At 36.9% G+C, this 24,459-nt stretch overlaps 1 long non-coding RNA gene across 2 annotated transcripts in view; it reads left to right on the forward strand.

The window, feature by feature from the left end:
* The first annotated feature begins 15,872 nt into the window (after positions 1-15,872).
* The window catches only part of LOC107313123, a 36,414-nt gene continuing 27,827 nt past the window's right edge, over positions 15,873-24,459 (forward strand). For both annotated transcript variants that reach the window (XR_001554817.2, XR_001554819.2), the window contains exons 1-2: positions 15,873-16,719; positions 16,807-16,891. This is a non-coding gene — a long non-coding RNA (uncharacterized LOC107313123). The remainder of the gene's footprint in view (positions 16,720-16,806; positions 16,892-24,459) is intronic.

A 24,459-nucleotide genomic window follows, 5' to 3' on the forward strand; every position in this document is an offset into this window, starting at 1 on the left:
TGGTGGTTTTTTTTTTCATTTTTGTGTGCATTTGCACATGAGACTTAACAGCATTATTTCATGATATATTTTTCTTAGTGAAAATATCATTCTGTATGTAATTAGGACACAAAGATAAGTTTTGTTTAGTGTGCAGTTTGCAACATCTAACTTTCTATGAAAAGGACATGATAGTTTGCATTGATAGATGCATACTAATACTACTGCTTTAAAAATGCATTTTGACATGATATTGAGTGATAGACAGAATTTCGAAGTTTGACTGCATGTTGCTGAGGATTACAATGTGCATGTGTATTATATATGAAGGTCATTCTTGATCTGGCTTTATAAAATATAATGATTTTGAAATAGCAGATCGTTTAGAGTTTTTTTTGTTACCTTCCCATGAACTGGCATGCTCAAATGAAAAATTTAATATGCATTCTGAGTTCTCTCATATAGCACAGATGTTTTTTGAACATTTGAGTAAAGAGATGTCAGAATAATTATGAACAAGGATGGAATACAGCATGTCTTAATAGGAAAACAAGTTTCTGGTGGGAAGTCCATCAGATAGCATATTATGCAGATCTTCCATTACAGAATATAGCATTCCTATTTGTGTTTTTCCAATGCAAAAACAGTTACTCTGACTCCCAGTTTTGAGTTAAAAAATAATAATAATAATAATAATTTTAAAAAAGAAAAAAAAGAAAGAAAGAAAGAAAGAAAGAAAGAAAGAAAGAAAGAAAGAAAGAAAGAAAGAAAGAAAGAAAGAAAGAAAGAAAGAAAGAAAGAAAGAAANAAGAAAGAAAGAAAGAAAGAAAGAAAGAAAGAAAGAAAGAAAGAAAGAAAGAAAGAAAGAAAGAAAGAAAGAAAGAAAGAAAGGCCAAGCAATATGCAGCAGGGGAAAAAAAAAAAAAAGTTGTATGTCATAATTTTGGCAAGTTCCTAAATAAAAGGAATTAATTAAGTTTAGGTATTTGAAAACTTAAATTACCTTTTTTTTTTTTTTCCAAGCCTGTTGATCTTTATGACCTTGTTTGTGCTAAATATGGGCCTATCTGCAAGGGAAGGCATAATTTTATACTCCATAGGCTTAAATTAAATGCCAAAGAGCTTCAAAAGCCATTTTAATTGCTAAAATTAAAAAATGACACACATCAAAGAATCTTTATTTTTCATGCCAATGCCTACATAGCTTTTTTATATCTATTTAAAGCTGTTAGATAGGCTCCATCCTTATTACGAATTCCCTGTATTGTCTTTTTTTTTCAAGGGTGCAACATCACAGTTTCAGAAGGAACAAGAAATCAAGAATGAAATTGCCATATTGTAACTTAGAAGCAGGGTAAAATCAAGGTTTACGTGACGCTTTTTGTATTGTTTTTACCCCCATTTGCCTCTAAGACTGGAAACCTGCAGTGGTCTATTGTCCAGCCATTTAAGCCAAGGTGGACCTTAAAATAAAACACTTCTAATTGCCCATCTCCTATACAGTCCCACTGTGTACTACTCATGGTATCACAGGTAATTTGCTTAACAACAGTAGACAAAAAAAGAATTTTTTAGAAATTATGTAAACAGTATACAAAATCTACACTAGAGACTCCTGAAACAATGCTGCTAACCAGTAAACACTACAGCTGTATTTGAATTCTTAGCAGTACTACAGTTATGAGAGAAATCTCATAGAATTCTCCTAGAAATCTCTTAGAAACAGTGTGACCAGCAGGAGCAGAGAGGTAATCATACCCCTGTATTCAGCACTGGTGAGGCTGCATCTTAGGTATTGTGTTCAGTTTTGGGCTCCTCACTACAAGAAAGACATCGAGGCCCTGGAATGTGTCCAGAGAAGGGCAATGGAACCGGTGAGGGACCTGGAGCACAAGACAGACATGAGAAAGTTTTTTCTCTCAGAGAGTGGTCAGACACTGGAATGGCTGAGCAGGGAGGTGGTGGAGTTATCATCCCTGGCAGAGTTCAAGAGGTGTCTGGATGAGGAGTTATGAAATATGGTTTAGTGGTTTGTTCTAGCAATGATAATGGGAGAATGGTTGGACTAGATGGTCTTATAGGTCCTTTCCAACCTTGTGACTCTGTTGATTCTATGATCTTTCTAAAACTTAAGAAGTAATGCTCGAACTCTTCATAAATGACAGCAATACAAAATATACCAAATAATCTATTGAAAGCTTTTCAGTAATTTTCCAAATTTGTTTCAAAGTATTTATGTATGTGTGTGTACTCAGAGCCCCACAAATGATTTTATTTTTATGCTGATCCACTGTTTCCCACCATTTTTAACAGGAGTGATTTCTTGCTCCTGGAAAAAAACAAACAACAACAACAACAACAAAAACTTCTTGAGTTTGGCTTCTCCTTGTAGTATTCATTTGTGAAACAAATTTTATAAATGTTACTTTGCATGTGATTTCATTTCTTAGGAACAGAAGTTGCTGTTCTGTAGAAACTTAGGGTGGATTCCATTTGTTATAGACAATCAAAATTGCTTTATTTACAAGAAGGGGAGTGACTGGTCCAGGCAGCCTCTTGTTTGTATGAATAACCTAAAAAGAATGCAAGGTCTTAAAGCTTTTTCCTCCTCTAAAGGAAAAGTATGGTAATTCTGCATCAGTATACAAATGTTTGTGTCTCCCCCACGTGTGAGATCTTTCTTTAATAGTAACTGGTCTACTAAATAAATAAATGCTGTAGATCCCACTTATTCTGACCTTAGCAAAGTTTCTGACTTGATAACTGTATGATAAATTGTAAGCTAATCTTGAGAAAGAAATCATGGTAAATGTTTATTATGGGTAAAAAGTTAGAGCAGTAACGCGTGTTGAAATTATTAGAATAGGGATCTCACTAATATTATTAATAATATTTTTCCTGGAGTTATCTTAAGGCTTTAAAATCAGTCAGATAATGAATGATTTGCAGCACAGAAGTCAATAACTTTCTTTTTCCAATGTCATATAAAATATACTGTGAGATATTTGTTTAGTTTACTGAGGAGATTGGGAAGAGTTCAAGTTGTTGCTTATTTGGTCAGTTTCTTTTAGTATTTTTCTCTAAAACTTCAAGAAATTAGAGAGAGGAAGGAAGAAAACAGAATAGTGTAACTGTGAGGCAATCATTTCTAGGCCCTCTTGGATCACTAGTGTAAGTCTTAGTGATATTTGCTTTAAAAATATTTCTTCATACATTTTGAAATGTACAATGAGATAATTTCAGGTGTCAGTATTAATAATTTGATGTCCTACTTGGACTTATAATTTAGAGAGGTTTTCTAAACTTAGTTAATACGTTTGAGATGGCATAATTTTTTAATGTTTTAACATTTGTTCATAGTGCATTGTACAGCTGATAATATATAAAGAAAATGTTGGATGGTTAAAGTAAATGCACAACACTACTGCAGGAAAAGAACCAATTTACCTTTTAAGTTTGAGATAATTGAAAACATGTAAATAAATATAGTTTTCCTTCTGAAAACAGTGGGTTGGATGAGTGGTTTGTTTATTTTCCAAACGTATTCACTATGTTAATGGTGACTGTGATCATTTTTTAAACACTAAAAGGATCAGCTTGAGTTTTCTCAATCTTTAAGGCAGATTTTGCAAACTACATGTCCTGCAGGTTATCTTGCCTTGGACTGTGAATTAAATTCTAATGAAAGAAGGTAAGGATGAGTTATGTAAAATGAAATAACATGAAAACTTATGTTTTAATTACATGCATTTCTATGTTTGCCTAAGTATTACAGATACCTTCAAAGTCCCCACATACAAAATGGATGGAGACAACACATAAGTGTATTAATAAACTGGCAGAAAATAGAAGACATTTAACAAAGTCAAAGGCAGAGATAGTTTTTATGTGAGGCTATCTAAGTGAGTGATAAAATGACTAAGGCTGCCCGATTTTAGCAAATTGTTGTTAATCATGCAGAAGGGTATGCTGAGAAATGCACCTTGTCTCCCAGAAAACAAGAGCAAAAATGGTCATTATGACTAGAATAGCAAATTGTGGAGGAGGTTGAAGTGATGAGTAGTGGGAAGCATGTACATCAAAGAGAGTATAGTAAGGCAAGACTACCGGGCTGTTCCTGAGAGCAGATGGAGGTCAAAATGAACTGTACCTAGGAGCATTAAATTCTGTTGCCAGCAATAATACATATAGCATCTGCCTATGAAGTAATCTAATATTCTGTACAAATTATTAAAAAATGCCTGATTTCCATTTCACCTCTAATTATGATAGCTTAAGAATGTTAAGAAAACAAAGAATAATGGGTAAAGGAGATATATTGCTAGATGCCTTTGGGTAGTGGTAAGGATTCAGATTATTAACTTTTGCATTGGATTTTGCTTTCTCACACATAGAGTTTCTTATTTTATTCCAACAACATTTCAACAGGTTACAGTCTGTATACTCACATGCATCTATTAAGTTCTTTTCTTTCTATATAGTATTTTAAATCAGTACTGAGATGTTTCTCATGTGGAGTATTATATGAAGAAAGTAGATCCCATTTGCCTCCAGAATGTGTCAGGAAGACAATACACAGGATATTTTACTAGGGGAAAGTCCTTACTGTTCTAGCTTTTATAGCCAAAAGAATAGAGGGGGGAAAAAAAATTGCACATATTTAGTCTATAGGAGGCAGAGTGCTCTTTCCTGCAGATGGTAGGCTGGCATTATGTACACTTAAGAGAAAATTATGACTGGTAAAGTAGAGCTTTTGACAAAGAAAACATTGAAATTCTCTATTCTTCAAAGTTAAAGTGGCTGAATTGTGGCTTCATGTAACAGTACTGTACAGGAAATAGTGCTGATTCAAATTATCACAAGAAAAGCACTCATAAAAACCTGTTTTCTAAGTGCCTTTTCAGTGTGCCTTGAGGTGGCAGCTCCATTATGCTCACTCCCCATGTGAACTATGGCCTTGTCCATTTTTCAACTAATTTGCTCCTGGGGAAAACTGCTATTAAGTTGTCTTTGTAAAGCAGCATAGAGAGGATCATTTGTTGTTTTCTCTTCCACTGCTTGAACACAGATACGTGGAAATCTAGTAAAAAATGTGCATGGAAGATTCTATTTGCTCTTCTGTATCAAAGTGAATAAATTTAAGCATGTTATGGAGGAAAAATAATCAAAATATTCTAAAAGGAAACTAGCAGCTGAGTTTGAATCTGAACTCTATTTTGGTGGTCTCTTTCTGTTAGAAAATAAATATTTTTAAATAATCTTACTTAGCTTGGGGACAAATGTGTCAACAGCTATTTAGTTTCTGCTTATTGCTCCTGACTTATGTATCTTAGTTAAGAAAGCATGAAGCTATGTGTAAGCAGTGTTCAAAATAATCCTTGAATGTATTTGTATGCACGATAAAAGATTTTCATCATCAGGATGATGACACTTCATTGTCAGTTATGTATCCTTTTGCTTAGCTGCATTGCTGCTGGTTGTTTTTATTTGTTTGATTGTTTGTTTGTTTGTTTTAAATACAGAAATGAGTTATAATCAATAGCTTGTCATATTATTCATTCCCAATGGACTAGTCAAAGGATTTTGACATTACTCTCTGAATAAGTTATCTGAAAAATATATTTTCATTATTTGACCAGCTCTTCAGATTTTTAAATAATGTTCTGTGAATAATTTATTCAACATTTTTCTGTCAATCCTTGAATAATTTACTCAAGAATACATTATTTTTGTTATTCAGTGAGCTGTATTTCCAGCATCTGTGGAAATGTCTTTATTGTGTGGAAGCTTAGAGATCTGTGTAAGAGGAGAAAAACTTTTAACTAGCATAACTTTGCTTCTTTGTAATATGTGTTCAGGACCCTTTTTTATATACCCAAGTGCATAATTAAATGAATCCATTTTCATCTCTCTCTTGAATTAACAAGTAGTTTTCCACAACAGTCTTTAATTCAATGACCCCTTCTATTCTTATTGGAAGTCTTGCGCTGTAGGTATCCCACCTCTGCTTGTCTCTCGAGTCTTCCAGAACATTCAGAAAACTTCAGTTATTTTAGTTTATCTTCTGAATATATATGACGAGGAAAAGATTTACATTGCTTTTCTGCAGCTGTTAACCCAGGCATTTTGAAGATAATACATAAATATTTACTGAATAATACAGGTCTGTGGTACACAAGCATAAGTGTACCAAAGCATAAGCTTTTAGAAATGCAATCTCAACAGAGAAAAAGAAGTGCAAAGACTGAAAAAGCAGCCTAGCAAAAAGGTATGTTGTGAAATACCTATATCTATTTACAAGATTGTTTTTCATTCAAGAGATAGAAAATGCCCTAAGCATCTCTGCTGGAGCAATGATGAAATGAAATGATTTGAAGATGAATAACCCAGTCTCATTCTTATAGCTTCCATTTTGCAGCTTTGGTCCTGACAGTGTGAGCATGAGGTGAAGTCAGGGGCCCCTTGACTGCACCAGAATTGGTGTGTGCACCAATTCCTCTGTTCCTTTGAGTGTTAGTGGGGAAGCTCCCTGGTGCTGCAGCTCAAACAGTATTTTGTGAAATTATTTCACTAACTAGACATTTTGAATATATAATACATAGCTCTTAAGAATTTTCAGCATGGAATACAGCTAGAAAAGCAAACTGGAGGGCAGGGGAGAGTATCAGAAACCAAAATCTAGTGATGTTCAAGGACAAGTCAAGCAGTGAAAAAGCTAATTCAAAGACCAGAACCCAGCACAGCTTGCTGTAAAATCTTAGAGTGACTGGGGCTGGAAAGAACCTTAAAGCCTATCTAGTTGCTCTCCCTCTGCTGTTGACACGGTTGCCAGCTGACAGATCGGGTTGCCCAGGACCCCATACAACCTGGCCATGGGTGTCTTCAGAGACAGACCATCTACAGCTTCTCTGGGCAGCATGTGCCACCACCTCACCCCCCTCCGAGTGAAAAATTTCTGCCTAACATCCAATCTAGATCTCCTCTCCTGTAGCTGAAAACAATTTCACCTTGTCCGTTCACAGTCTGCCTGTTGTAAAAAGCCAGCCTGCTTTCTGAATATAGGCTCTTCTAAGTTCTGGAAGACTGGAAGGAAGGAAGGAATGAGATCATAAGTTTCTGTTGTACTGTAGGAAAAAATGTAGATTGTGCTTAAAACAGTTCCATAAAATAATAAAATAACTAAATAAAATGCAAGTAGCAACAAAGAATATTTTAACTTCATCACCCACTTTTAAAACAAAACATTCTGGTATTAGGAATACAGGAGTCTACAGTTGCTGTCCAGTGTTCCCATTGAATAAAATGGCTTATTTCATGAAGAGGACTGTGGCATCAAACTGAGAGTGAAACTCTTCTTGCAGACACAGCAAGTTCAAGGTGCAAACTAGAGACTTTTTTAGCTCTGGAGAAATCACCAAAAAAGGTCTGGCAAGCCAAGTTTCTAGGAAGGCAAAGTTGAGGCAATATTTATTAAATCTGATGGAACTAACAAAGCAGATAATCATCTTGGTGTTCAGAGAATGTCTTGAATAAAACAAGCGATAAGATCAAGCCAAAACTACCTAACATAGTATGTAGCCTTGTCACCATCCCCCTATAGAAAGACAGGAAAATATTGGTTGCTTCCAATGTAAAGTTTTTTATTTAATATTATTTTTTGTGTCTAAAAGTTATTTCAGTATGCACTGCTGTGTACCTTTATACCTATGTGTTTGTATCTTCTGAAACAAGTCTTCTGAATATGGTGGTTTTGGAGATCAGGAGGTAGTGATTTTTCTAACTTAAAGAACAGAAAAGATAGGATGGAAGGGTAAGCGCAGGCTGTAGGAAGGGGGAGCTAAAAGAACACTGTAAAAATCTTCTGTAAACACTATTTTTGTCATGAAGACAAAAGTTGGAATTTGTTCATCATTAACCTGAGTGTAGTAACGAAAAGGAACACCCATAATCATATTTATATTGACCACATGGGATTTGCTTTTATGTTCTGTCTTGCGATGTTATGGCTGTTTTCATACTAAGCATTTGTTCTTGTAGTTTGTTTATTTTTCCCCCCCTTTCTTTAATTATATACTAACTTTTCATACTAAAAATACTTATATCTTATTTGGGCCTTGATTTGTTTGAGCTCTTAATGCCCTAAAGATCATAAGGGCCATCTATTCAATTATTAATGCAGCCAATGAATAGAGGAGCTGCCTGTCTCATTTTTGTTCCAACTGCTTTCAGGTTAACAATTAAGAACTGCTGTAAAGTCCAATGAGCTCAGGACTGCCTGCCCCTATAGTACAAAGTCAGTGTTTTGCCCTTGCAAGTAGTTAAGGAATTGAAACTATTTGGAAAAAGTACTGTTCCAAAATGAAGTCAAAGTACAAATTATTTTTGCTAGTGACTGTGGTCCTGCTCTCAATTACATTACCAAAAACCAATATTCTGTTTCTTACTATTACTGTTAGGCTTTTAGCTACTGTGAGTTTGTTTATCATCCTTTAAAGGAAGACTATGAAAGCTAACCTTAATGCTGGATTTTACAATGTTTACTGAGCTGCTTTTTCAAAATTTTCTGAGCTTGTAAAAGTATAATTATCGTATCCTAATAATTATAACAGACGACATTTCTTCTCCTCTTCACACTGTTTGATCTAAACTGCAAATTTCTGATCTTCTTGTCAAAGACAGAGCTGTTTTCTTGGGAATATTTTGAACTTTGATGAAAGTTTTATGACACTTCCAACAAAACATGCTGCTCATTAAAGTTTCATAGAGAGAGAGCTCCATCTGAATTGTTTTCGAATTGTAAATATCTCATAATTGTCATCAGTGAGTAGCTGATGAAATACCTGTTCCCAGAAGCTTGTTTCTGCACATAGGAGCTTGGTGTTTCAGATAAATACATGCTTTTGCTGTCCCAGAGTACCAAGAGTTGGCTCCTTTCATTCTGTTGTGGCTATGGTCCCGAAAGTTGAGCACTGCTGAAACTAATGATTTATTTATAACATTTTTCAAGGCATTTGCAGAGGAAACAAATTTTTGTTGCCTCTAAATATCTTATTCAACTCTTTGTTGTTGTTGTTGTTGTTGTTGTAGGAGAAGGAGATTGGTGCCCCACTATTTTCCTAATTTTTTTTGTGAGCTGGAACTTACACATCTGTCTTCTGATAGTGATGACTACCTATGGTTGCTTGGCTACACAAGTGTAAGTGGCAGTGCTGTTTAATCAAAGGACATCAAGTTCATACAGCTGACAGCTGACACAACTGCTAACTCTCCTTAAGTCTTCAGCATCAGGTAATCTTCCCAAAACCAATCAATGTGTGTTATGCATGTGTGTGTAGAATAATAGGATCATAGAATGGCCTGGGTTAAAAAGGACCATAATGATCATCTAATATGAACACCGCTGCTATGTGCAGGGTTGCCTGCCACTAGACCAGGCTGCCCAGAGCCACATCTAGCTTGGCCTTGAATGCCTCCAGGGATTCCTCTACAACCTCCGTAGGCAGCCTGTTCCAGTGTGTCACCCCCCTCTGCGTGAAAATACTTCCTCCTAATATCTAACAAAATTCTCTCCTGTCACAGTTTAAAACCATTCCCCCTTAACCTATCACTATCCACCCTCGTAAACAGCCATTCCCTTCCTGTTCATATGCTCCCTTCAAGTACTGGAAGGCCACAATAAAGTCTCCCTCATATATATACATATAGAAAGGGATATTTTAAAAACTTGCTTGACATACGTTAGTTTCAAATCATTGGGTATATCATGTAGTAGCTCTGATAATTATATAGAGAAATGCTGCTCCCTTTTGAAAACACGTGGGTAACTTGACTCCCAGATAGCGTGAGGTTTTATCTTGTTATGACGATATAAATACATTATTCAAACAAATTGTTCTTTTTTTAAAGAGACAACCTAATTAAAAATTACAACATTATTATTTAGTAGCTATCTGATTAGAGCAGGTTACATTTTTCTTCTAACTGCTTGAGAAATACCTGACTACTTCTGTTTTGGCTCCGTGGGTCAGACGGAGATACACTCAGAAAGTCATGGCTCTCCAAGGCTATGTACACTCTGCAAGGATGAAAGTAGTGAACTAGGTGAGTTGAATGGAGACTGAAATAATATTCCTCAGATTAGATATATGGTTTGCATATTGGCAAGTGTTAGTTTTCCTGAATCACCTCCTGAAGGTGAATTTATGTTTTTATCGACAATGCAGGGAACATAGGCAAATTGTATTTGAATTTAGCTGGGTTAAGTGGTGTGAACACCTCTTACAGTCATAAAAGTAGAACATAGCTGTTCATTTAAATTGTAGTACTACCAGAGCTACAAAACAATGGTAATCACAATATAATTAGAATCTGTATTGTGCAGAAGTTATGTATATTAAAGTACAAGAATGACAATAAACTTCAGAAAGACAAATTTAATAAAATGAGAGAGCTCATCAAGAATGCCCTGAGGAAAAGTAAACTCCTTATACATAGCCTTTATTCCACTTAAGGAAACAGTAATGGTGTCTCAGGAGGTACTGTGCTGCTGAACAAAATGAGAAATCGGAAGACGAGGAAGAAATTTACATAGGTAAACAGCAATCGTAAGTGATTGAATGAAGAAGAAATCCTTCAAAATCTGACCTACACTAGCCAAATACCAGGAATGTAAACTAAATAACAGTAAATATATTTGAGGAACATAGGAATGGCCAAAGCAAATGTCCAGAATAACTAATGAAATATATGAAAAGAAGGAAAGCCTATCTTTAAGTACATATATTAAAATGGAAATGCTAGACTCAATGGATAAAAGCCTATTTTGCTAATGCATGTAAAGTATTGTCAGCGATTCTGTCAGGAAAACATGCGGAAACAGAACTCAGATGTGAATGTCAGGGGAAAAGAGGTGGATGAGATGAATGAGGATTTTCAATGGATGGCAAATGTAAATGTAAAGAGTGGACAGTGAAAGTACCTAGCTGAGTGATGCCTGGGGAATGTGGAAATGTAGTTCAGAAGAACTGGTATAACAATTAGAGTTGATTACAAAATGAAAAATAGAACCTGAATGCAAAGTAGAGCACAAAAGATAGAAAGATTACAGAACAACTTCCAGACTTCAAAACTGTTTCAGAGCAGTTAAATTATTGCCATTGTAGAAATCTGAAAAAAATTGTTTGCTGAACACGGTTTCAGGCAAAAAAGAAACCAACAAAATCCAAGATATTAGAATGCATAAGGCAGAGGCAGAATGGAAGGTAATCATAAAGAAAATGTTATAATGTATGTGTGTAAATAAGTCGTGAAGGCTTATCTGTTGTTATACTCATCTCCACTGTAAATATTGAAAATTATTTGACTCATTGAAACTTTCCGTTATATGAAAAGAATGTGAATGAACTAATAGTTCTGTTTTAGGGAAGAAACAAGCAGTAAGGTTGGCAGAGTGGTGACTTAGATTTCATTTATTTATGTAAGTATTTAAATACTGAAGTAGTACAGAAGATACATAAATAGTTTTTGTGGTAGGTATTGAAAAGGTAATTTTAGTAGCACGACTGATTTTCAGATATGACAAATGCTCCTTGGGGTTGATAGATGTCCTTATAGTGTTCTGTTATTTAAATAAAGAAACTGTTCCCTGCTCATTCTCCTAAATTCAGTGTAGCAAAAGCAGCCACTTTCAGAAAAAAATGTTGAGATCCATGAAAACTGAAAAATTCTGGTGGCTGTAATACTGCGGCCCTGATTAACTAAGGCCATTTTGTGTTTGATAAATTTGAGACCATAGAAATATAAAGTGCAGATTTTTATCCTTCAGTTATAAGACATAAAACTATTAATGAACGTTATACAAGTGTCTCCTTGAAGCATGATTATCTTCTGAATAGATAATTCAGTCTTTGCTATCTGTAATTATTATACGTGTCTAATTCTAACGAAGCACAAGATGAAAAACAAAATAAAACAAAACAAAAAACAAATTAAAATCTAAGGATGCACTGCACCATCATTTGAAGATTGTAATACCTAACCACATTTTTTTAAGTCATTCCTTCTGGAGTAATGCATGATGAGGAAAAAAAAAAAAGCATTTTGTTTAGAGGGGAAAACATAACAGTGCACATTAAAATACTTTATAGCATAACCTAGAAGTTCCGAAAGAATCATCTAAATATAATATTTTAACTATATAGGTACTCACATCTGTGTAAATTTGTACTTGCACACTTAGAGAATAAAAAATAATAAGAAAAAAAATAAATCCTGAATTGTACTGATAATTTTAGGTCCTTCATTTTGTTGTTGCCTTTTACTCCAAAGTATACTTGGAACCATGATACAGTCCTTCCCTACCCAGAAGTCCCATAAATGGGAGCTGGGGATAGGTAGCTAATTCAGGCACAGCTTTGCTGCAAGCATTGTTCTGCCACAGGCTTAAGAAGGCTTTTCCTCTCAGTCTGAAGGGCTTACTGAAAAAGGAAATCAGGAGCTACTTAACTCATCCAGTTCGCTGTTGCAATTAAAAAAATATGATGCTGCAAAAAGTCAACTTGAAGTACTATGAACTATGTTTGCTTGCCAAATGAAGCTAGAATAAACACTGCCTATTTTAAAAGCCTGGCACCACAATTATATTTAGTCTATGACCTTCTCTGATCTACTAGTGATCTTAGGTAACCTACTCTCATGTATTACATTGCTCCATGTCTACTGCTTTGGATATGATTGGCTGAAATGTAAAGAGGCAAATATGTTTCTTCAATGAATATACCCCTCTGCAGATACTCAACAATAGATAAATCCCAGATGAGTAAAGTTTCATCTTCAATAAAAATACAAAATATAGAAGAGGATAAAGTAGCACATTACAGCCTTTTACCCTAGTTATAGCTTGAGCAGTAATGTTTTAATCCCTCCAAAACATTTTCTGAAGGAAATGCAAGTATGGGAGTGCTGAAATTTGCTGAATGCTGATGATGAAATTCGTGCTCAAAAAACTGCTCAAGTCTACATGGATTCATGTAGATGCTGAGCCATCTCTTTGTCTAAATTGAAACAATACTGTATACCTCTGAAATCAAAACACTGTTAAGCTTGCAAGTTTAGATACTGGCGAACTGCTTCAGCTAAATAAAGAACACAGTTCTCTAAGGTTTGAAGGAAGAAACAATGTATGTTAAAAAGCTCAGCATCCAGTATAGCCTGTATATTTTCTTGGCAAATTGTAATGCTTGACATCTAGGAGGATACCCATTTTTAGTCTGTGTGACACTCCCTGGGTCCCACACTCTTTTATATGTAAATATTATGGAGCCCAAGACACTTTAAATTCTAGTCCAACATAGAATCATAGAATTATAAAGTCATTAGAATTTGAAGAATTAAAGATCACCTAGTCCAACTCCCCTGCAATGAACAGAGACACCACAGCTAGATCAGGTTGCCCAGGGCCTGATCCAGTTTGGCTTTGAAAGTCTACGGGGAGGGAACATCTACCATGTCACTTTTCATTTTTTTTCAGGAGATTCATAAAGATCAAGACTAAATGTTGTCTCAAGATGGAAAGTGAGGTCACAAGGTCACCTCACTGGAGTCTGGAAATAGTCATGTTTGTGAAACATTTGTGCCATGCATTTGAATTTCATATAAATGTTTCCCAAGTACGCATATTTAGTGATATATATAGTGCCATGCAAAGGTAATCCTGGAGGCAATGTAGATACATTAGTTAATTATCTTAGCAAAATTGAGTGTAATGCTGTGGTCATAGAACCAGAGAACTTTTTACCAATGTTAGCACAGTGAGAATCCGATCATGTCTCTTTTTGTCCTCCTCAGCCTTGCATAAGCATGCTCTGGGATGTCACAACTGCTATCATCTGTGGAGGATCTGTGGAAGCATTTCTGGGTGCGATCAGCAGTAATACTGTGGTAATCTGCTGCATGATTGCTTTCAAATGCCTCATGAAAGACAAAACTGTACTTACAATCTCAAATAAGAGGATAAATTTATTATAATTTCAGTACAATAATAAACAGAAACTAACACTTGAAGAGGTTTTAGTGCAATTCAAAATGAATTAAACTTTTGATTATCTACTTCTGTTATCTTGGGACTGAACTCCACATAACCCAGCTTACAGTTCCACTAATAAAACTCTCTAGAACTCTCACTCTTCTGGTTAATTGCTGAAGGAAATTTGAATATTTGATCTAAAACAATTGTAAGTCATTTAATGCTTGAAATGACCACATAGACTAAATCACTTCATTTTCTTTCTTTTTTTCTCCGGCAATTTGATTAGTGTAGATGACTTCACACCACAGGGGCACACAAATCTGAAATCACTCAGTTCTATGCTGAGAAGTGCCCAATTCCTAGCATACTTTAAATGCAAAGAGCATGCTGAGAAATATATCACGCCTAATGTGATTAAAGTAAATATGTTTTTCTTTGTGGCTCTTGAAATTATTTTTTCTGAAAATATCGTGATTTCTTGTCACTGTTCTCTGCTATGTACTTAATGTACTAGAAAGATATTTAATGGTTCTTTAGAACAGAGGAAATAGATGGTGTATAGCTAGCTGGCTCATGATGGATTCATAGATGTTATAATTGCAGATGCAATTAATAGTAATTTCAAATAATCTGACTTGAATTTGCATGTGCCTATATCACAGGACTCTGATTTTTGAAGTAGACCAGATGAGATAGCATATTATATCAGCCTGTAGTGAAATTACCAAAACTCTAGCAATGCTGAAGAATGCCACAGTTCCTGCGTGAAACATCCACTGTGTCTCTTTCAAATGGAGCCAGAACTTAATGGTTAAATGATAAGTACCCCAATCCTGTCAAAGAGGCTGTGAATTTTCCACATATATAATTTTAGGATATTGCTGCTAACTGCAGTGGAAATTTATCCTTTTTTTAAAATCTTTTTTTGTTTGCTTGTTTGTTTTTGTTGTTATTATTATTATATTTTTATTTTTTAAGAAAATAATGCATTTGTGTATTAGATTATTCTGTTATGCCTTTGACTCAAAGCTTGCTGAAGGACACAGATGAACAAGTCCAAACAAGTCCTGGTCAAGGGTTGAGAAATCCTTTGTCTGAGGAACACAGATGGACAAGGCCAGGGGCAAGGAGAGAGAGAAGCTGGAGATGAATGGCCGGGAAGCAATCTTTTGTGTGGGCTTATCTCGAGGAAGATGGCCATCTCCGGGGATGCCCCCAGGGATGTCACATAGGCTGGGAAAAATGAGGATAAAAGAGGGACTGACAAGCATGAAGTTAGGTTTTCTGATAGCAGATTCCTTACAACGTGAACAAAAGGGTTTCTGAGATCAGATTCTTCATGACCTGACCCCTGCTTGCTGAAGAAGATGCCTGCGTGCTGAAGAACAAGAAGGTGTCTGGCTTCAGATCCCTTGCTGCAGCTCTGCTGCTGCCAACGTACTCTCCTGGGTTTGCTGCTTTCTTCACCACCTGCTCTGCACTGCACCAGCTTGCTGCTTGTGGCCAGCCACTCTGCTGCTGCTCCCTTCTGCTGCTGATCTCCCCTGTGCTTTTGCCTCAGACCACCAGAACAGGACCGCTGCTGGATCCTGGTGGTGGTTATCCCCACTTTACGCAATTCTTGCTTCTGTGTATCTTTCCTATCGTCCACCTTCCCTTCCCCATCACCCTAAATTGTCTGTCCTCCCCTTCTCCATCTCCCTGATTAAGATTTGTGTGCCCCGGTGGCGCAGTGGTAGAAGTGCCGCGTTGCAACACTGAGGTCTGGGTGTTCGAATCCCCCTGTGGCGCAAGTGGTAGAAGTGCCGCTCTTCAGCACAGAGGCTCGAATCCTGCGGGTTGGACTTGATGATCTCTAAGGTCCCTTCCAACCCGCACGAGACTATTGCTATTACTATTACTAAATTGGTTGGACCAACATTTGAACGGTTGTTTCTTTATCTCACGCCTGGTATACATATATCAAAGAACCTCTTCTCCATCCTATAAATTGGAGCGAGACAGTATATGAAAACACTACCTGAAGCTGAGAGACTTGCAGGAAAATGAATTCTGGAACTGCTAACTGGCTCTGCTTAAGGAGGCTCTTACCTGGCTTTTCCCACTTATCCACTATCGGACAGGAGACTACTGAACTAGGTGTTCATTCAGAGGGATCCAAGAGGGTTGTTCTTGTGTCATGATCTTGCAGCAATACCATTATACTAAGACTGAAAATCTACACATATACTTCTTTGCTTTTGGTGTCCTGAATTTTCTTGTGGAATTGACTATTAAATTTTTCCAAGAATCACAGTACCAAAAATACCTATGCAATTATCTCTCTGTTAACTGAAAAGATTTAGAAGACTAAAAGAAAAGATACCCCTTAAAGCAAACCAATGTGTTTCAGAAAACAGAACTCACAAATTCCTGACTTTTACTATCCTGCTTATCCATCATCTTCTTCTTAAACTTCAGTCTATGAAATATGTATGGGAAACTGGTAATCACAGCCTGAACCTCTGATTAATCAGCTAACGTGATTGTCAGGTCAGCTGGGGGAACACAGGTGAGAGTAATTCAGCTGTGCTTCCAGAAGTGGTGGAGCTTGACTCCACCTCTTTTAGACTTCATTTAAGAGCTGACCATCACTAAGGTTGCATCTCTTGGTTACTGCTCCTCTGTGGGGATTACCTTTGTGTTTTCCAGCTAGACTGGTGGCTTCTATACTGGTGAGTTTTTCCTATAGGTAATCTTTTGGACATTTATCACCATCCTTCTTGCATTAATACCATCTTCACATTATTCTGACCTTACAGACATCCCTGTGACATTGGGATGAAAGGACTGAGCACAACTCTGCCAAAAAAAGACCTGGGGGTACTGGTGGATGAGAAGCTGGATGTGAGTCAGCAATTGTTCCCTCACAGCCCAGAAAGCCAACTGTATCCTGGAGTACATCAAAAAAAGCATAGCCAGCATATGAAGGGATGTATAGATGTTGTACTGAAGGACATGCTTAGTAGGAAATGTTGAAGGCAGATGAATGGTTGGACTAAGATAGATGAGTAGTTGGCTAAAATAAAATCTTAGAGATCTTTTCCAACCTTAGTGATTCTGTGGTTCTATGATCCTGCTCCACTGCTGTGTGTTGGTGAGGACTTACTTGGAGTGCTGTATGTGGAGTCAGTACATGAGTGATATGGACCTTTTGGAGTGTGCCCGGAGTGTTCTCTCCTATGAGAACATCTTGAAAGAGCTGGGGTTGTTCAACCTGGCTCTGAGGTGACTGATAGTGGCATTTCAATATTTTCAGTGAGTTTGAATATAAGGAAAAAGTCTTTTATGGTGAGAGTGGAGAGGTACTGGAACAGATTGCTTAGAGATGTGAATGTCCTGTCCCTGGAGACTTTCACTGTGAAGCTGGATCAGGCTCTGGGCAACCTGATCTAGCTATGCATGTCCCTGTTCACTGCAAGGGAATTCTATTAGATGACCTCTGAATGTCCTTTTCAACTCTAAGGATTCCATGATCCTGAACCTCATCATTTATGTTAATCTTCCTGAATTTAACACACTGATTATCTTGTTGGGGAAAAAAAAAAAAAAAAAAAAAAACCACCAGAAATTTTACCTGCAATCTTATAATTAGCCAAGACATTTTTCGTTTGGAAATCTAACCCCCTAAATACTCTTGGGTTTGTTGTCCTGATCATTAAAAATATGACAGAGTTCAAATAAAGTACCTTCCTGGAAATTACAGTCCATTGTCAGAAGGAAGAGTGCAGCTGGTGAATTATCTGCCAATTGCTCACTTATCTCAAAGATAAATACATAAGTTTTGCAATAACATGTTCCAGACTTTGCTAAAATAAGCTTGTGGTTTTTTAAGTGCTTTCCGGTATATTGTATACCTCCATATATAAATCTGATTTCTCAGAGATTAGGGTGACTGGCAGAATGCAATACTGACTGCATGTACACAAGAAGTACCTTTCTTCTCATGGAAAAATCTTGTGCTTAGGTTCTTTACCATGTCACAACAGCTAAAAACCATTCCAAAGCATTCAGTTTGAATGTTTCAGCTGTATTCTAGGTAGAATAATATTGTATTGCATTTATTATCATTATATTTTAACCTCTATGATCTATATTCTTCAGCAAAATTGTGTTCAATCAGATTTGGACCTAAGTATCAGTTTGTCATAATAACTTACTTATAGATTATACTGTCTGCATAACACAGTGAGCTTTAATGAGTGAAGATTATGATTCAGAAAGCATATGCTATGATACCCCACTTTATTCTTATGTATTCTGTTTACTTTTGATTAATTTCTGACTTTCTATAAATCCTGCTCTCTATAAAATCACTTTATTGTCTGTGCATTGTAAGGGAAAGATGCTTGCCCTTAGCTACAAAAGGAAATTAAAATATATCATATGGAATGGGAAGTGAGGAGAGGGAGATCCTCCCTCCTTTTGAAATTTGATGGTATGAATATCATAGCAGTTCTGAAAAGGAAAGACACAGCCCTGAGAAAATATAACTTTGGGTATACTGTTATAAGGAAGGAAGGGTTTAGAAAAAGAGTCCATTTCTTCTCTTTCTCTGAAAACAAACTTTGTTTAAATGTGTACTGCCACAGCATCAGATTTGCATAATTACAGAGAAATACAAAACACTGGTGAAGGTGGATAAGCATGAGAGTTATTTCATATAAAAGGTATTGTGTATTATTTGGTTGAATTGCAGCGAGATTAAATGTTATTTCTATTTTGAAGTATTATCTTGTATTAAACCATGAGCATCCCAGAATAATTTATGTATTTGAATGAGACTGAGAAAGATCATTACTACACCATTTTCCATAGGCATATTTCTATGTGCCAAGTAATCTACAGTTTGTTCCTCAGTTAACCCCTGTAAAAATTAAAATCAAACTAAAATCAAAGATTCTAAAACCTGGTAATGAAGAGTCACCCCAGGAGGATTTAAGAAAATGGGAATTTTGGAGGCTTGCTTGAACATAGAGGGGTTTCAAGGAGCATGCTGTTTGTGTGCTGGAGATGTTTTTGCAGCTTTTTATTTTATAGGAATAGGCTAGCTGGTACCAACATAGTCTCCATAGGAATGCTGTTATAGTATTTGAGGAATGACCTGTTCCTTGTAATCTTGTGGGCCTCAGAGTGGCTGCTGGTGAACAGCCCTACCTAACTGTTTCTGAGACTTACAAGTTACCTAAGGCTTGCAAGTTATGGGGAGTAGCTGAAGAGGGAGCATGTGAATGTTTCTTGGTTACACATCTGCCTCACTTCAACAATGCAATGGCCTGACATAGAGGTAAGTAGTGGAAACTGTATTAGCAGGGAAGATTGTGTACTATTACTGAAACTGAAACCTGGGAACTGTTAGATAATTTGTAGTAAGTTACAGAAGTGGAAGTTAGGGTCTTTTAATGATATTCTCTTTACTGAAGAGGATGTTTAAAATTATTCAAAGTGTAGTCATGGTCTTTCTGATTCATGTACATAGTACTGTTGCATTTCTTGTGTTGCATGCATAAACAAATGGAAGTACCAGCAGCAATGAAGCATGAGTTATACTCTGTGATTACTAGCTGCAGATCCATGACTGGAATGAGGAATGTTTTGAACTTTTCCTGTTGTATCAAAATAACTTCAAGTACATGCAGAACAAAACTCCTTACCATAGGTAAACATTCTAACAGTCAAAAATTCTCTTCAATGTGTGCTGCACAAGCTCAGCTCAGGGCTATCCTCTTCAGCTCTGTGTTGCTGTGGAACAATACAGAAACAGCTTGGTTGGAGGAAGAGAGGTGTGTACTGCTTCAGGTTTTATAGATTACTTGTTTAGTACTGACAGCTTGAAAAGCTGCTTTTTTTTTTTTCCTTTTTCATCCTAAAAGGTGAAAAATGGTTGTGTATATGAAGTCTGTTTCCAATTCTTTCACTGACTATACATTAATACAGATCTTGCCTTTAGTAGTACACTAGAAAACAGTGGTGGCTAAGTTGCTTTTTAGTGGTTTGAGATTTATTTATTTTTTTTTGTTTTTCTTTTCTTCTTCTGCTAGTCTATTGGCAAAGAGAGCAACTTGTTTGTTACTCTTAAATTTGGCAAGGCCTTTATAACATTCATCATTACAGGCCTAAGTATGTGTTTTTATGGGAGCTCTAACTCTTTCTGCACCTTGTATAATGTTGAGCTGAAGAGTTGGATGTTTATAAACCACGCTACAGTTAAAGAGAAAACAAACAAAACATAGCTGACTTGCAGTGGTATTGGGTGATCTCATGTCACTGCCTCATAGAAAAAGGGGGACTGCTGATAGAAGAAGTGCTGCAAGGAACTCGTTATTACCAGAACTTGGGATACTGTCTTCAAAGAGAATTTCATTAGGGAGCTATTAAAATAAATGTGTTCCTGGCATATGTGGAGCATCAATTCTGCTGCCAACTCAGGCAGTAAGCAGTCAGTCAGTGGAGAGTGCAGGGTTTTAAACATACCTTAGAAATAAGTCTTAATACTTCAGTGAAAATAATATATTTAAGAGGCAGGGTTATCTTGTCTCTAGGACTGTTTAAGAAATTGATAGTAATTTGCCTTTCTCCTTCATGCAGTCTCTCAAGTCCATAAACTGTAATTCACAAATAAGATGTCAGGAGTCCCTTTTAAGTTTTTTTTTTTTCCTTCTTTTCTTCTTCCTCTATTTTAAGGTTGTTTATACAATGATTTTCAGATGCTGGCTGCTCTTTGAAAATTATTAAAACCAGATCTGTTAAATGTTACTTGTCAAATTGCTAGCAATTCCCTGTGACACTGTGATCATATTACCTCACATCTACAACATACCAGGTCTTATATCCCTTTTTTAAAGTCTAAGAATTAGATACAGATTTTGCTATTCTGAGACAAGGTATTTTTCAATGGTGAACTTCAATGCTTATTCTTTCATAATTAATACTCTGTAACAACACAGACATCTAGTTTATCTCTTAAAATAATGAACATGTATGAAATGAAAATCTCTCAAAACTGTATTAGGTTTAGGAAAAGTGAACACTTAGTAACTTAGTTATTTTAGTCTTCAGACTCTTTTACTGGAACACTTAGACTGTTATAACAGCTATACACTATTTAAGATATGCAAACTTTTGCATTACTCTGATGGTTTTCATCAGCTGACAAGGAGTAGCTGAGCAGTTCTCCTTTATTACTTTATATTTTGCAACCATGAAGAAGAATTTCCAGTGTTAGAAACCCACTGATGTAGAGCCTGTAGTCCTGTACAAGGATCTCATCATTTTGAAAGACTAATTTATCAATTTTGAGTTGTCCCATATCTAAAAAATCTTGAATAATTCAGTAGAATTCTGGAAATTAAAAAGAAATACCAGTGGACACAGGTACTTCTAGGGTAAGAAAGACGAGAGTGTTACAGTAGAGAATATGTGGAAAAGTGTTTCCAAGTGGAAAAGAGAGTAACCACTTTCTCAGTACAATCATGTCAGCCAGATTACATCCAAAATAGGAGTTTTCACATTGATTTGCAAATTAAGTAAATTTAAAACCAGATTCAGCTGCTGAGTTTAATTCATCTAAAGTTATGAAAAGTCATGTTAAAATTCTATCAGTTGCTCCATTCTAGTTTTTCTCCATTCACTGAAAGTGAGAAATTCTGATATCCTGAGAATTTCAAGTCCAGACCTCAGAGCCTTTGATGTAGCATGCTCCTTTCTCATATATTCAAAATATGCAAAGAAATCTTGTATTCCTGTAACTGGGAGGCACTTTGAGGGTAGTCTCTTGGGATTTGGAATATGACAGTGAATTTCAGTTTTACTTTCATGTTTCATTTCATGACAGCCACAACAAATAACCAAAGGTAGCTTTCCTCTTCAAAGAGGAGATCCAATTCCCAAAAACAGATGTGGTTTTAATACTACTCTTGCCAGATATGATTTAGATGGCACTTCCATTAGCTTCTCAGAATTTTTCTGTTTTCTGAATCATGTTTGGTGCATTCTGTAATTTTACTGTATCTCAGCATGTCTTATGCCAAAACCTGTACAGAAGCCTCTCGTTCCCCTTGATCATGGCTATTATTACTTTAATGTTTAATTAGTGACAGAGAAGCTTAGTTTCATTATTGCTTCCTCCTACAGTTGAAAATTTCTGATGAAATTGAGACTTTAATCTGGCATGGACAAGTGTAGTTTATAAAAGCCAGTGTTGATTTATACTGTATCCCATTTTATCATTCTGTAACTGAACACACAGTAATCACTGCAGCCAGCGTAAAAGAGTGTTTCTGTAAGTTTTTGTCTACCAGTACATTAGGTTTATTATAAATAGAAAATGTGTTAAATTTAAAAAAAAGAAAGTGTTTAAGATAGGGTGTAAAATGCAACTGATCTTCTGTTTCTACTTGAGTCAAAGAGTTTACTTCGTGTTGTGCTCCAAGTGTGTATATTGCTGAAGTTGTAACTTCTGGTATGAGAGTAGTTGTGCTGGTATTCATGGAGCAATTAGGCAGGTTAACACTTCTAAGTCAAAATACATGCAGTTGAAGGATACTGTTCTCTGTGTAATTTCCAAAAGAACTTGTTTCATTCAGTTATGTTGTTAAATGGAGGAAAAATGTGTATAGAACAGTAGAGACAAAATGTTCAAAATTTCATTTTATGTGATGGCACTAATTTTCACTGATATATTTATTTATTTTGGCAAAACTTAATTACTCTAGAATATAGCATCATAAGATCATAAAATAATTTGGGTTGGAAAGGACCTTTAAAATCATCTAGTTCCAACCCCTCTGCTAGAGACAGGGACACCTCCCACTAGACTGGGTTGCTCAAAGCCCCATCCGGCCTGGACTTGAGGAACCTGAGGAAATGGCTGCAAGTTGTGCCAGAAGAGGTTTAGCCTAGACATGAGAAAGAAGTTTGTCTCTCAGAGGGTGGTCAGACACTGGAATGGCTGCCCAGGGAGGTGGTGGAGTCACCGTCCCGGCAATGTACAAGAGGCATCTGGCTGAGGAGCTATGAGATATGGTTTAGTGGTTTGCGGTAGCAATGGTAATGGGAGGACAGCTGGACTAGATGATCTTGTAGGTCCTTTCCAACCTTGTGATTCTATGATTCTGTGATTCTATGAGTGCTTCCAGGGAGAGGATGTTCACAACCTCGCTGAGCATCCTGTTCCAGTGTCTCACCACTATAAAGGAATTTATTTCTAATATGTAGTTTAAATCTAGCCTCTTAATGTTTAAAGCCATTCCCCTTGTCCTGTCACTGCCTGCCCTTATAAAAAGCCCCCCACCTCCTAGCTTTCCTTATTTGGACCCCTTCAGGTTCTGGAAGGCCACTGTAAGGTATCTTCAAAGTCTTCTCTTCTCCAGGCTAAAGGGCCCCAGCTTTCTCAGACTGTCCTCACAGGGGAGGTGATCCAGCTGTCTGATCATCTTTGTAGCTCTCCTCTGGACCTACTCCAGTAGCTCAATCTCCTTGTGCCGGGGGCTGCAGAACTGGATGCAGGTCTCCAGATGGGGTCTAATGAGAGCAGGGTAGATAGGTAGAATCACCTCCCTCGACCTGCTGGTTACACTTCTCTTGTTGAAACCCAGGGTACAGTTGGCCTTCTGGGCTGCAAGCACACATTACTGGCTCATGGTGAATATTTCATGCTCATGACTGTTCTCAACTCATTGTCTGCCCAAACTGTATCTGTGCTTGGGACTGCCTCAACCCAGATGCAGAACCTTGGTGAATGTGATGAGGCTGGCACACGCCCACCTCTCAAACCTGCCCAGGTCGCCCTTGGTGGCATCCCTTCCTGCACCACTCAGATTGGTGCTGTCTGAAAACTTGTTGAGGGTGCACTTGATCCCATTGTCCATGGACTACAAAGATGTTAACACCGGTCTGTCACGGGTTACTTAGATTTACCTATGCCCGTGACAGGGGAAGCCACCCTGTGGGCCCCCCTCCCGGGGCCCGGAAAGGAGGGGGAAAATCTCAACCAAAAATCTGTCACGGGTTACTTAGATTTACCTATGCCCGTGACAGGGGAAGCCACCCCGTGGGCCCCCTCCCGGGCCCGGAAAGGAGGGGAAAAAGGAGTGGGATAAAACAGCGACAATCTAAGGAGAAAAACTTATTTTACTAAATATGATACCGAAATACAAGATAACACAATATAATATAATTGAGGCTAACAATGAACGAAACAGAGAGGAGAGTCCCGAAAACCGAGAGGCCTACTGTGAACTCTAGGCGACACGCTGGAACGCTTCCCACTCTCCGAGAAGTTCGAGAGAAGAAGGAGGGCACTCCAGCCTGGGAACGGATTATACAGCGTCCTGGTCCCGTGACTTATCATTAACCCTGTTGCTCCTGGATATGTAGTCTTCTTCTGTGGACTGCACATTCAATAGAAGTATCCA

Source organism: Coturnix japonica, chromosome 4, assembly GCF_001577835.2.
Source record: "Coturnix japonica isolate 7356 chromosome 4, Coturnix japonica 2.1, whole genome shotgun sequence".
Classification (NCBI taxonomy): Eukaryota; Metazoa; Chordata; class Aves; order Galliformes; family Phasianidae; genus Coturnix; species Coturnix japonica.